This window comes from Salmo salar, chromosome ssa06, assembly GCF_905237065.1.
Source record: "Salmo salar chromosome ssa06, Ssal_v3.1, whole genome shotgun sequence".
NCBI lineage: Eukaryota > Metazoa > Chordata > Actinopteri > Salmoniformes > Salmonidae > Salmo > Salmo salar.
The window spans coordinates 51,342,832-51,354,092 of NC_059447.1; positions in this window are offsets into that span (position 1 = coordinate 51,342,832).

Consider the following 11,261-nt stretch of genomic DNA (forward strand, 5'->3'; position numbering starts at 1 on the left):
GGATGTAAACACATTTGTGCACAACATTCCTGGTATCTTTTTTCAGCTCATTAAATACAGGACCAACACTTTACATGTTGCATTAATATTTTTGTTCAGTATATTTTACAGTATTGTATTATACCTATGCATTGTGGTGGTCCTGTGTGGCTCAGTAATTAAGAGCATGGCATTAACAACACTGGGGCTGTGGGTTTGATTCCCGCTGGGGTCACATAAGAAAATGTATGGAGTCATTTTGGATAAAAGTGTCTGCTGTGTAAATGGCATATAATACAGTAGGCCTACTGTATTGGCCAATTAAAATTGAGTAAAGCAGTGTGAAAACCCAAGCAACTTCATTTGGATACATGTTTACTGTATAGGGGAAGCATTTGTTACATACAGGACATCTCTGATCTTGTCAACGTCAGATTTGTTTTATGTACTGTAAAGTAAAATCATTACAGTCTTCAACATAATATTACATTACAGTATTTAACCTCTATGGGCTAGGCGGGACGAATTCGTCCCACCTACGTAACAGCCAGTTGAAGCCTGTGGCGCGATTTTCAAATACCTTAAAAATCCTATTACTTCAATTTCTCAAACATATGACTATTTTACAGCTATTTAAAGACAAGACTCTCGTTAATCTAACCACACTGTCCGATTTCAAAAAGGCTTTACAACGAAAGCAAAACATTAGATTATGTCAGCAGAGTACCAAGCCAGAAATAATCAGACACCCATTTTTTCAAGCTAGCATATAATGTCACAAAAACCCAGAAGACAGCTAAATGCAGCACTAACCTTTGATGATCTTCATCAGATGACACACCTAGGACATTATGTTATACAATACATGCATGTTTTGTTCAATCAATCATATTTATATCAAAAAACAGCTTTTTACATTAGCATGTGACGTTCAGAACTAGCATACCCCCGCAAACTTCCGGTGAATTTACTAACATTTTACTAAATTACTCACGATAAACGTTCACAAAAAGCATAACAATTATTTTAAGAATTATAGATACATTACTCTATGCACTCGATATGTCCGCACATTTTGCAATATTCTAAGTACATAGCCCGGCATCACAGGGCTAGCTATTTAGACACCCAGCAGGTTTAGCACTCACCAATATCAGATTTACTATAAGAAAAATGGTCTTACCTTTCCTGTTCTTCGTCAGAATGCACTCCCAGGACTTCTACTTCAATAACAAATGTAGGTTTGGTCCAAAATAATCCATAGTTATGTTCCAACAGCGACGTTTTGTTCGTGCGTCCCAGACACTATCCCAATGGTAAATAACGGTCGCGACGCACGACGCATTTCGTGACAAAAGATTTCTAAATATTTCATTACCGTACTTCGAAGCATGTCAACCGCTGTTTAAAATCAATTTTTATGCAATTTTTCTCGTAAAAAAGCGATAATATTCCGACCGGGAAGCTGCAATTAGATAAACAGCCGAAGGAAAATATATCACTGGGTCGAATCGGGCATGCGCCTAATTCCATTGTCCTCTGATGGGCCACTTGGAAAAGGCGATAATGTGTTTCAGCCTGAGGCTGCCTCGTCATCGTTCAGGTTTTTCCCGGGCTCTGAGAGCCTATTGGAGCCGTGGGAAATGTCACGTTACAGCTAAGATCCTGACTCTTCAATAAACAGAAGCAAGAACAACAACACCTTGTCAGACGGCCACTTCCTGCATGAAACCTTCTCAGATTTTTGCCTGCCAAATGAGTTCTGTTATACTCACAGACACCATTCAAACAGTTTTAGAAACTTTAGGGTGTTTTCTATCCATATGTAATAAGTATATGCATATTCTAGTTACTGGGTAGGAGTGGTAACCAGTTTAAATCGGGTACGTTTTTTATCCGGACGTGAAAATACTGCCCCTATCCCAAACAGGATAATCTACTTCATATGTTTATACTTTACAAACATACATTTGCTATATACAAAATCTGTATATAGTAGACAATCCAGTTTAAAATCTATAGGTTTACCAAACGGTTAAGTGATTAACTAGAGCAGTCAGATTAAATAATAGTAAAATGTGTTTACAAATGAGAAAACAATCGTATGAAAAGTAATGTGAACATTGCATTATGAAAGCAGGTACTTTATATGAACATGTATTGCAATGTGAAACATATTTCTAAATGAAGCACTGATTAGATTGGGTGAAAAAGTTACTGTATGATTTTGTGTGTTGTACTTAGTCAATTGAAAATGTGCTTAGAGTTTCGATACCACTGCCTTTTTGATGATCTGTTGGGAGTTGGGAGAACTTAGCCCCAAAAGCATCTTATGGTAAGCCGGGCCCAGGTCTGTAGAGGAGTCTATGGGTGTGGCCTACAGATGTGGTCTGCTGGGCGGCATGGGGGCTTGACCTGCTTCGTTTCGACCTGGACCGGTGCACCCCTCCTTAGACGACCTGGTGGCCCCGGGCTCCCCCAGGAGCACCATATCGATACCGAATTTAGTGCAGACACCCGTTTGACATAGCGCGCTACATCCCTGAGGTCCTCAGCTCACTCGATCCACCAACCTCAGCCTCCCAGTGACTTGGATTACAGGCACTAGCCATCGCACCCGGAGAGAAACTCAGCTGCAGATACATACCTTATTTACTATGCATTTCCATGCCATGAGACTCGAAATTGAGCTCATGTGCATCCTGTTTCCATTGACCATCCTTGAGATGTTTCTTGATTGTACTTGATTGGAGACCCGCTGTGGTAAATTCAATTGATTGGACATGATTTGGAAAGGCACACATCTGTCTATATAAGGTCCCTCAGCTGACAGTGCATGTCAGAGCAAAAACCAAGCCATGAGGTCGAAGGAATTGTCCGTAGAGCGCCGAGACAGGATTGTGTCGAGGCATAGATCTGGGGAAGGGTACCAAAACATTTCTGCAGCATTGAAGGACCCCATGAACACAGTGGCCTCCATCATTCTTAAATGGAAGAAGTTTGGATCCACCAAGACTCTTCCTAGAGCTGGATCTCCCGGCTTCCCGGCCAAACTAAGCAATCTGGGGAGAAGGGTCTTGGTCAGGGAGGTGACCAAGAACCCGATGGTTACTCTGACAGAGCTTTAGAGTTCCTCTGTGGAGATGGGATAACCTTCTAGAAGGACAACCATCTCTGCAGCACTCCACCAATCAGGCCTTTGTGGTAGAGTGGCCAGACGGAAGCCACTCCTCAGTAAAAGGCACATGACAGCCCACTTGAGATGAATTGGACCGCAGACTGAAGGAAAAGCAGCCAACAAATGCTCAGCATATGTGGGAACAAAGGGTGGCTACTTTGAAGACTTTAAAATATATTTGTATTTGTTTAACACTTTTTGGGTTACTACATGATTCCAATGTGTTATTTCATAGTTTTTATGTCTTCTCTATTATTCTACACTGTAGAAAACAGCAAAAATAAAGAAAAACCCTTGACTGAGTAGGTGTGTCCAAACTTTTGACAGGGAATGTATATATTGGTTGTTCCCACTGCCTTAGATGTGATAAACTATATAGGACCATATCATGATGAAATGTCATTCAGAGTTCATCAGAAGTCTGATGGATGGATAGGTAGTAAGATTTAGTGGTTTACTGTATATTCCATCCAGACTATTATTTCTGAAATATCAAACCGTTATTCCACATGTAAGGGATTTTTTTCATTTTTCAAACAGTTATTTATTGGTCGACAAAATTTGCGTCCTTTATTCTCATGCATTTTTTCTTGTCTTCTGCATTCCCTTATAGAATACAGAATCATCAAGAGAATTGGGGAGGGGACATTTGCAGTTGTTTTAAGGACCAAATGTCTAAAGGATGGAAAGTACTATGTCTGTAAGACAGTAAAACAGCCTCTAGAAAGGTAATTCAACTCAAAGACCAGCAGAGATGTGCACCTTTTAATAGTCATTAATGCACACAACTTTATTTGACATGGTGATGCATAAAACTCTACATTTCTGGAGTGTATTTAGCAGGACAGGGTAGATGATTGTTAGTGACGGTGTTTTGGTGTGTTGTGGTTCGGCTCTGAGCATGTGGAGAAATAGAGGAGACAGAAGAGACAGGAGAGAGAGGGGAGAGAGGATAGATGGAGGATAGAGAGGGGAAAGAGAGGATAGAGAGGGGGAAGAGAGGATAGAGAGAGAGGAGAGAGGATAGATAGAGGATAGAGAGGGGGAAGAGAGGATAGAGAGGGAGGATAGAGAGGGGAGGGAGAGAGGAGAGAGAGGGGAGGGAGAGAGGATAGATAGAGGATAGAGAGGGTTAAGAGAGGAGATAGAGGGGTAAGAGAGGAGAGAGAAGAGAGAGAATAGATACAGGATAGAGAGGGGTAAGAGAGGATAGAGAGTAGAGATAGGATAGAGAGGGGAGGGATAAGAGAGGATAGAGAATAGAGAGAGAATAGATAGAGGATAGAGAGAGAGGAGAGAGGTGTAAGAGAGGAGAGAGTGCCTCCAACACAACCAGTGCTGGGGACCACCTTAGGCATGGCAGATGACAGGTGTCTCTCACACACACACACACACACACACACACACACACACACACACACACACACACACACACACACACACACACACACACACACACACCTGTGTGTTGTACTCATAGATGCTAATCTAGCACTGTAGAGCAATACCCAGACTAATTGCAGCTGTAAAATTCCACAAATTAACTTTTAACAAGGCACACCTGTTAATTGAAATGCATTCCAGGTGTCTACCTCATGAAGCTGGTTGAGAATGCCGAGAGTGTACAAAGCTGTCAAGGCAAAGGGTGGCTATTTGAAGACTCTCAAATAAAATATATTTGTTTAACAGTTTTTTGGTTACTACATGATTCCATGTGTTATTGCATAGTTATGTCTTCATTATTATGCGACAATGTAAAAAATAGTCAAATAAAGAAAAACCCTTGAATGAGTTGGTGTTCTTGTCACGGATCCCTCCGGAACTTTCATTACGCACACCTGTCCCCAATTCCCACTGATTAGTACTTGTATAAGTGTACCCTTTAGTTTCCTTTGGGCTGTAGATCATTGTTACAATGTCTGCTGTGTGTTTGGAGTGCTGTGTGTTTGGAGGGCTGTGTGTTTTGGAGGGCTGTGTGTTTTGGAGGGCTGTGTGTTTTGGAGGGCTGTGTGTTTTGGGCTTTCGTTCCCTTGTGGATTGTGCAGATGATTACGGGTCTCGTCCCGTGTGTTAATCATTGGGCGCATGTGTTATTTATTCAAGGTACTCCTCACTCTTTTGTTTTGAGTTTCTACCCTGTGTTTTGTTATGCGATTGTTTGGTCTTCGTCCCCGTGCCTTTACACAGCACGCCGTAATTTGGGCTTAATTAAAAAAACTATTATGCATTCCTGTGCCTGTCTCCCGACCCTTTATATCAACGTGACACTTCTAAAACTTTTGACCGGTAATGTACATTTTACATGAGTTGATGTAAAGGCATATTTCCGTCTCTGTATGGACAGCAGTTATATTCTACCCTACTCTGATAAAGATAATTATAGGTTCTGTCTTCTTGTCCCTCCAGCCCAGAGAGGAGTCCCATGTCCAGACCTTGGACAGCTGTACCATGCCCCCACTGGGTAGTACCAGTGATTTGGTGTTCCTATTTGTTTCGTACATCTTTTGATGACCCACTGTCCATATATTAAGGCAGATTATACCTGTTTGTGTATGACATCACATTTTACGTATGTTTCTGCATATGTACCAATATGTTCTAAACCTGTCAAGGGCTGAAGTGGACATCCAATCACGTTCCTGCTTATAGAAGCAGCACATCACTGTGAATGTCGCTAAAAGGTCTTAAATGATAGATTTGAGAATTGTTATGTGTTTACAAACTGAAGGTTCCATCTTATATCAAACCATTTCTACTAAAGGCTGATATCCCACCTTGGTAATGGGGGAATTTCATTTGTTAGAGAGGTGAATGTAACTACAACCAATGATGTAGCTTTATAAACAGAAGAATGAATATTAATGTCTATGTCTGAAACGCTTCTTTCAGTGGTTATTTCAGCTCAGACCACTTCTGTTTTTCTGAGACTGAGCAGAGAAAGAGAAAAAGAGGTCCTCACACCTCGTTCTTAAAAATATCATAGCTAGTAATTTCATGCTTCAAAATAAAACAAATAAATATTGAGATGCATTTGCATTTTGCAACTCAGTATATCATGTATTTGAAACATTAAAACTGAAATATATCCTTGTCTTTCAGTCTCCCTGTCCACAACAGTGACAGTAAGGTGCTCTACTCACTTTTGATGGAAAGTGTAACTCATACATCATTAGTGGCGTTACACTGAGCTGGTGGATGAGACAAGTACTGATCTGCAGGGAGACTCCAGATACCAGGTCACACAACATTCTCCCTGTGACTTCACTCTGTGAACATCCAGGAGGGAGGACAACAACAGGAAGTGGACATGTCAGCTGACTCAAGGTGGAAATTTGACCTTCATTGACTTTGTTCTCAGGAAGGTATGTATTCTTGTTATAATTTGTAAATAAAGTTAACAAGATCTGTAATGAAATTAAAGTGAATGTCAAACCTGATCCTTTCTCCTGATATCAGTGATGAGTGAACAAGCGTACTGCTCTCTGCTGTATGTGTCTGATGAAGAGTTATTTAAAAATGAACTTAAGAGAATATTATTCTCCTAGTATCAGTCTACTCTTAGTATATGGCTACATTTCATTCACATTGTTTTCTTCCTTTCCTTCTTCCCTTATTCACTCCCCTTCATAGATCTCATAGATGTTGTGGTCTTCCCTGTGGCTCAGTTGGTAGAGCATGGTGTGTGCAACACCAGCATGGTGTGTGCAACACCAGGGTTGTGGGTGGGAATCGAAATGCATGAAATTAAATGTATGAAATGTATGCATTCACTACTGTAAGTCGCTCTGTATAAGAGCGTCTGCTAAATGACTAAAATGTAAATCCTGCCAGAGAGCAGGATCCACAACTACATGTATCAGCTCTGCAAGTCTCTGGACCACATACATAGGTAATCACAGATGAGCATTAAGAGAGCAATGTATTGAGTTTGGAGGAGAACTCTACTGAACCAACCCATGGTGGCACTAAGAATGCCATGACAAACACTCAGTTACTGTGGAAGGACCACCAGAGGGCAGGCTGGACTCACGGATAGTAGCCCAACTAGGCATGTGAGTCAAGGGGACCTGAGGCAATTAAGCACAGCTGATGGTACTAATGACCTATCATCTTTTCCCTACAAGAGGGAGGGAACCAGTAAGAGGGAGGAAAAACCTCTGGAAGATGGCTACCAAGAGAGAAGCTAACCACGAAGAACCATTAAGACGGTGACAAACCCGTGACTTTTGTTGTAGTTTAACCTGTTGAGGGTAGGGGGCAGTATTTGCACGGCCGGATAAAAAAACGTACCCGATTTAATCTGGTTATTACTACTGCCCAGAAACTAGAATATGCATATAATTATTGGCTTTGGATAGAAAACACCCTAAAGTTTCTAAAACTGTTTGAATGGTGTCTGTGAGTATAACAGAACTCATATGGCAGGCAAAAACCTGAGAAGATTCTGTACAGGAAGTGTCCTCTCTGACCATTCCTTGGGCTTCTTGACTCTTTATTGAAAACTTAGGATCTCTGCTGTAACGTGACACTTCCTACGGCTCCCATAGGCTCTCAGAACCCGGGAAAAAGCTGAATGACATCTTTGCAGCCCCTGGCTGAAAAACATTAGCGCCTTTGGTAAGTGGTCTATCAGAGGACGACCCCATGTTTTTATTTTCTCTCTCTTTGTACTAAAACAGGGTTTCCCGGTCGGAATATTATCGCTTTTTTACGAGAAAAATGGCATAAAAAATGGATTTTAAACAGCGGTTGACATGCTTCCGAAGTACGGTAATGGAATATTTAGAATTTTTTTGTCACGAAACGCGTCGGGCGCGTCACCCTTTACCCTTTCGGATAGTGTCTTGAACGCATGAACAAAACGCCGCTATTTGGATATAACTCTGGATTATTTTGAACCAAACCAACATTTATTTTAGTAGAAAAGCACAGAATTTTTTTTTTATGAAATGTATGCATTCACTACTGTAAGTCGCTCTGGATAAGAGCGTCTGCTAAATGACGTAAATGTAATGTAATGTAAAATGTAAAAGTAGAAGTCCTGGGAGTGCATTCTGACGAAGAACAGCAAAGGTAATAACATTTTTCTTACAGTAAATCTGAATTTGGTGAGGGCTAAACTTGCTGGGTGTCTAAATAGCTAGCCCTGTGATGCCGGGCTATCTATTTAGAATATTGCAAAATGTGCTTTAACCGAAAAGCTATTTTAAAAATCGGACATAGCGAGTGCATAGAGGAGTTCTGTATCTATAATTCTTTAAATAATTGTTTTTTGTGAACGTTTATCGTGAGTAATTTAGTAAATTCACCAAAAGTTTGCGGGGGGTATGTCAGTTCTGAACGTCACATGCTAATGTAAAAAGCTGGTTTTTGATACAAATATGAACTTGATTGAACAAAACATGCATTATTGTATAACATAATGTCCTAAGATTGTCATCTGATGAAGATCAAAGGTTAGTGCTGCATTTAGCTGTGGTTTGGGTTTATGTGAAATTATATGCTAGCTTGAAAAATGGGTGTCTGATTATTTCTGGCTGGGTACTCTGCTGACATAATCTAATGTTTTGCTTTCGTTGTAAAGCCTTTTTGAAATCGGACAGTGTGGTTAGATTAACGAGAGTCTTGTCTTTAAAATGGTGTAAAATAGTCATATTTGAATAACGCGCCACAGGATTCCACTGGCTGTTACGTAGGTGGGACGATTTCGTCCCACCTTCCCTAGAGGTTAAAGATAATCAGTGTTCCCGATTCATCTGGATTAGAAGATGTTTTTTCTTGGGAGATTTTCAGTGATTGTGTTGGAGTGTTTGTATTGACCAAAATCCTTCAATAGAGAACTGTGTTCAATCAAGAAACCAACTCCTGACTAGTTTATTCCACCTTTCCGCTATAGAGTGACGCCAAATGACTTGGTCCGCTCACATCACATTGTTACTATACTTTGTATTCAGTCACTGTTTAATGAAAATGATTGAACAGTTAAATATTTCTTTATCATTTAAAAGCAACACATTCCAGCATTCATACAGCACTTGGTGGTAGGACAGTGTTACACACGCCTCTCGGAAGAGGGAACGCAACACCCTGCTACAACGCAACTCTCCGTGGTGTGAAAGAGGTATGAAGCGTAGGTGTGAATAAGGATGACAAAAGGCAGAGATTTACCATTTACAGGGGAATTTATTCCGTCGCGGTAATTTTGGGGAAAAGGGGCTGGAAGGAACCAAAGCAAAGTAAGTAAATATCAAAGCCCTCTCTCCTACCTTACCTGCCTACCCACTACTTACCTATCTAGCACCATCTGGTGCACTAACCAAAATACAGGGGATGGTCCGCCCAGGTCTTTATTAGTATGCACAGACAGTAAACTACTACGGGTAATGTATTCCTGCAGGCCTCTTGCCTAAGCACTCCTAGGTGCCTTCCCCCCGGGGAACAAATGAAACAGAATAAACAATTTCAATAATCAAAACACGGCGTCCTATTGACACAACCAATCAGCACCCCTCGCAACAACGAACGGAGTACATACCAAATCTCTTAGAAACAACCAACATGCTATAACCCTCAGCCATTAGCCTCCTCTCCGCAAACATCTTCTTCTGAGCAACAGAACACTGGCTTATAAAGCTTCAGAAGGAGTTAGTAATTGGAGACAGCTGCGTCCTGACGAGGGGCGGGGTCAGCTCTCCAATCATCAATGGGGCTAACCAATCAGCTGCTTGTAGAGAATTTCAGGAATCCATTTCCTGAAATGCATACATGAAAATACACAAACCACAACACAGAAACTGAGGAACATAACAGACAGTATAACACACACAGTAGTAGTATCCTGTCTCTTCTCCCCTAAACAGAAGGACACTCTGAAGCTGGGGGACTTTGGCTCGTGTTAGAGTGTTTACTCCCGCCCTACACAGAGTACATCTCACACGTTGCTACAGAACCCCAGAGTGCCTCATAACTGACGGACACAACTCTCACAAGATGGACGTCTGGAGCGTGTCTTCTACAAGATCATCAGGTAATGATTCATTATGTATTAATGGGGTAGTAGAATCTCTTCCACTGTAGTACAGGTGTGTCTTTGAGAGTTGTAGCCTCCAGTGTTGTGTCTTCAAGATCATAAGGAACCAAACCAATCACATTATACTCTGACAGACGTACCAGTGAGTTTCACCACTAGGTGGTGCCATGTAACTAGTTAAAGGGAAGTGGGATCCTCATTAGTCCCTTGTCCCTACTTGTTGGACACAGTTAACCCATAGCAATAGAATGATTCAATGATCATTACAGTTCTGTGGGGTAACATCCATCCACCCTCTTGGTTTGACCTCTGTATGACCCCATCCTCTTCCTGTCCCCTGTAGCCTCGGGCATATCTTTCCCAGATCAAACAGTTGTATTCTTGAGAATATTCTCCAAGAATATAATCAATTTCTCTATTTATGCTCTGGATGTCAGGTACCCATTTTTCAGGAATTATCCTGAGCCTAGTTGAAATGTGTTTACACAGCGGGAAATGCAGAAATATTTTTTTCTCACTATGATCAGCTCGTCAAACATTGATGTATACAGATATGAAATCACTGATCATGACATTTTAGCCCTCGAGGGTGAAACTTCTGTTCAGCAGTTGTGAGTAACCTGATTGTTCATTCCATATTGTCATTTTACTTTGACCTGTCCTGTTTTGAGGATATGTTATTGGTTAACAAGTCAGCACATTTTTTATTTGATTGGGTGCCATTTAGGTGAGGCTATTTGTTCGGAGAAACCTCCATGATGTAAAAAGTGTCCATCTCATTACATTGTCATACATTTATCCAGCCTGAGGTTACAGAAAAAGGCCACATCGTTCTCCCATATGCGTATATCTGCTACACGATTTATGTTATCAGATAAAATGATCCACAATTTCGATCTTGTCTCATCGCTGCAACTCCCCGAAGGTGGGGTCATGCGTCCTGACCCGCCTAACCGCGCTCCTTAACACCCGTCAGCTTAACCTGAAGCCAGCCGCACCAATGTGTCGGAGGAAACACAGTTCAACTGGCGACCAGGTCAGCCACAAGGGAGTTGCAAGGACGTGATGAGCCAA